Genomic DNA, 4,208 nt, shown 5'->3' on the forward strand with positions numbered 1-4,208 from the left:
TTCGGCGGTTTGAGGTTAGACGGTAGAGGCACTATATCGGTTTGTGGCAATTCTTCAAATTGTGGGCTCCACCGGTTAACTTCAAGTACCGGTGCAGTATCAAGTAAGGCACACGTCTCCCTAATCATGTCATCATCAAAATCATGGGAGTGGGCCAGGCACGTCTCCAGATGGTCGGAGGATAAGGTCAGCGATGTCGTATCTTCCATGAAAGAGTCAATCATGTTAATGTCGTGGAAATCGTCATCATCCTCTGAGTTGCTTCCGTTATTGAAAAAAATATTTGACTCCAATGTCAAATTTTCAAAAGACATAGTTATGACACCATTCCTGCAATTGATAATTGCATTTGACGTGGCAAGGAATGGGTGACCAAGAATGACGGGAATCTGAGTGCTAATGTTATTGATGGGTTCAGTGTCCAGCATGATAAAGTCTACAGGGTAGTAAAATCTATCGACCTGGACTAACACATCCTCAATTATCCCTCTTGGTACACGAACAGAGTGATCAGCAAGTTGTAGTGTGGTTAGGGTGGGTTTTAATTCGCCCAAACCTAACTGTTTGTATACCAAGTAGGGAATCGGATTGATGCTCGCTCCTAAGTCAAGAAGTGCGTGATCAATTCGATGGTTCCCGATTACACATGATATGGTTGGGCTACCGGGATCCTTGAATTTCTGTGGCACGTCTTGCTTCAGGATGGCACTCACTTTCTCAGTCAAGAAGATTTTCTTTTGAATAATTTTCCGTCTTTTGGTCGTGCATAAGTCTTTCAGGAATTTGGCATATGAAGGTATCTATTTAACGACATCAAGTAGAGGAATGTTGACTTTCACCTGTTTCAACACCTCTAGGATATCCTAAGAGTTAGAGAGAGGTTTTGGTGAAACCAACCGTTAGGGGAATGGAGCAACTGGCTTCTCTAGAAGCTCCGGTTCTACTTTTTGTGGGGCATCACTGGATCCATCATTGTTGTCCTCTTCTGGTTCTTGAGGCTTTTCAGGCCTAACCGGAAGAGTTTTATCAATGATCTTCCCACTCCTAAGAGTGGTGATGGATTTAGCATGCCCCATCTGATTTGAAGAGCTGGGATCATTATTCTCGTATTGCGGTTTAGGATTGGGGAGAGGTTGTGCAGGAAGCATCCCCTTTTCTATAACTGTCATACGAGAATCTATCTTTTGCATAAAATCTGTAATTCCCCGCATTGCCTGAGCCAGTTCTTGTATGGGATTTTGAACCGGTTCCTCTTGAGGTTTCACTTGATTTGGATTTTGATTGAAGAAACCTGGAGGAGTAGCCGTCTGTCCATTCCTCTAACTAAAGTTTGGATGATTTTTCCAGCCAGGGTTGTATGTATTGGAGTTAGGTCCAGTAAAAGGTCTTTGATAATTATTTACGGCATTGGCTTATTCATTCAACACTCCTCGAAAGGCAGGTATTGTAGGACAGTTTTCAGTTGTGTGAATGTTGCAATCACAGATGCCGCAAACAATTTCATTGACCTTATCCTTCTTTCCTTCCATGGCCTCAACTTTCCTTATGAGCGTAGTCACTTTACACTTGAGATTATCCTCTTCTTTCAAGAGATATAATCCACCTTTCTCCTTTAATTGAGTCGGCCTAGACGTGGTGTTCGACTTTGGGTAATAGTCCCAAGATTGTGTTTTTTCAGCCAAACTGTCGAGGTAGTCCCATACCTCGTCGACATCTTTATTAATGAACTCTCCATTACACATTGTCTCGACCATTTGGCGCATGGAAGATGTCAGTCCATCGTAGAAAAAATTTGTAATGCACCACGTTTCAAATCCGTGTTGTGGGCATGAACTGACCAAATCTTTGAACCTTTCCCAACATTGGAAGAATGTTTCATCTTCCTTTTGGGCAAAGTTCATGATTGCTTTTCTGAGGGTAATCGTTTTATGATGTGGGAAGGATTTTTTTATGAATTCCCTCTGCATGTCGTTCCATGTGCCAATGGATCTAGGACGCAGTGAATGTAACCACGTCTTAGCTTTCTCTTTTAAGGAAAAAGGAAAGAGTTTCAGCCTAATTGTATCCTCAGATACATTAGGAAAATATAATGTAGCTATAATCTCATCGAACTCTTTCAAATGCAAATATGGACTCTCTGATTCAAGTCCATGGAATTTGGGAAGGAGTTGGATAACTCCTGGCTTGATGTCCATTTGTCCTGTGTTTTCAGGAAAAATCATGCATGAGGGCGTACTTACTCCCGCCGGTTGTAGATAATCTCGTAAAGTATGAGGCGGGGGTGCCTGTTGCACCTCATTCTCATCTTGGGTATCCTCCACCCTGGGTGGAAGTAGAGGAGGTTGGTCTTCAGTCATAACTTCACTTAACTCAGGGGATTTCGAGTGGTGTCTAGTCCTGCGATGGATAGTCAACCCCTCAACCAATCCTCCTTCAGTCAAGAGACGTCGAGTGTTGTCACGGGCCCACTTGGGCATGAAAACACTCGCAGCCCTCAATTAAAAACCTAATCCTAAGAAAGGAAAAGAAAATCTAGAAAGAAAGAGAGAGTTGGAAAGAAATTACCAAATTGGAGTCTTGAGTTAAAACCTGCAAAATAAAATAAAATGAGCTAGATTTTTAAAAAGAGAAGAACAATTCTTTAAAAGAAAGATAGAAGTGAACTAGCTTCTAAAAGAAAGAATTCCTAAAAGAAAATGAAAATTTCTAAAATAAATTAGGAGAGTCCTAAACTAGAGAGTAAATTACTAAAAGAGAATTGAAAAATAGAAAGTAGGGAAGGAGCTTACCGAATTAGAAATTTCTATCTTAAAGGCCTACAAAATAGGAAGGTTAGTTTCTAAACAAAAATTCTAAAAATAAATTAGGAAACAAATTAGATTTTAAAAGAGTTAAAATTAGAAAGTTACTAAAATAGAAAGTTAATTTCTAAAAAGGGAAAGAAATAACCTAATTTCTAAAAATAAACTATTTCCTACAGAAGGGAGGATACTAGAATTAGAAAAAAAAATTTAAACCCTAATTCTAAAAATAGGAAAAGTAGAGAGATTAGGAAGGAATTACCAATTGAGAAACTTATGTCAAGATCCTATAAAACAGGAAACAAGTTAGTTTTGAACTCAAATAAAAATAAATAAATAAACTAAGGTTAGTGAAATCCTAATCTTAAACTAATCCTAAAACCAATTAATTTCAGAGAATCATAACCGTCAGTCCTCGGCAACGGCGCCAAAAACTTGTTCACACCCCAAGTGCAGGGTTGTGATGTAGTAATAAACTCGGTAAGACCGAGGTCGAATCCACAGGGACTGATACCTGTACGTTATCTGGAACCAAGTAGAACTAGAACTAGACTAAGATGTGATCTAAACCAAATAGAATTTAAGAAATAATTGTGGAATAATTATCTAAAACTTTAAGGAATTCAGAGGAAGAAAACTAGGGATTCAGAGGATCCACTTGTAGAGATCAGGGAGATCTTATGCCTGCATCAAGGATTATGGAATTCAAACTGAACTTACTTGATCTGGTTTTTAAGAGATGAAAGGTATATGAATTAGAATGGATTCCATCACTAAACCATGCCCAGGAGACAAAGTAAACAACAGAATTAAACTAATTACCAACCAACTAACAATGTATGAAGATCAGGAAGGGTACTGCCATCCTACCATGCCCATGGAACAATGATGAACAACAGGGCTTCCTGACTTCATAAACATAAAAAAAGAGGAAAAGAAATACTCAAAGCCATTGCAAACCCATTGTAATTTCAGTCACAATAGACCATAAAAGACTTAGAAAAATATTCCTTCAATAATCAACTATATCAAATTCAGTTTTAAAGGCACACAGTAAAATCTCCCATCTCGCTACAGGCTTCACTTCTTAGCCCTAGCTAAGAGGTTTAGCCACACATGATATGGGCTAAATTCCAATTAAAAAGAAGAAGAAGAAGAAGAACAAAACGAGGAAGAATGAGAACCGGGTCAGCTCCCACGTCCAGCACTCCCACGGTCCGGCAGAAAAAACCCACCTGCTGCTTCACCTCTTTCTTCAAAGCCAAAACCGTAACCCCCTCTCGTCGTACTCCCTGGTTGAATGTTTTATCCCTTTCTCTGGTCCCGCTCACCTCTCCTTTATACATCCAGGGGCGGTGGAGAGCTGGAGTCCGCAGACGAGCCAGCTGCGGAAACTCCCTTTACGCA

At 39.8% G+C, this 4,208-nt stretch overlaps 1 non-coding gene across 1 annotated transcript; it reads left to right on the forward strand.

Annotated features, from left to right (window-relative positions):
* Positions 1-1,812: 1,812 nt before the first annotated feature.
* On the forward strand, positions 1,813-1,919 carry LOC131235733 (small nucleolar RNA R71). Its single transcript, XR_009166256.1, has one exon. It is a non-coding gene; the product is annotated as a small nucleolar RNA R71 (small nucleolar RNA).
* Positions 1,920-4,208: the final 2,289 nt, after the last annotated feature.

Source organism: Magnolia sinica, chromosome 19 (assembly GCF_029962835.1).
Source record: "Magnolia sinica isolate HGM2019 chromosome 19, MsV1, whole genome shotgun sequence".
In the NCBI taxonomy this organism is placed as follows: Eukaryota; Viridiplantae; Streptophyta; class Magnoliopsida; order Magnoliales; family Magnoliaceae; genus Magnolia; species Magnolia sinica.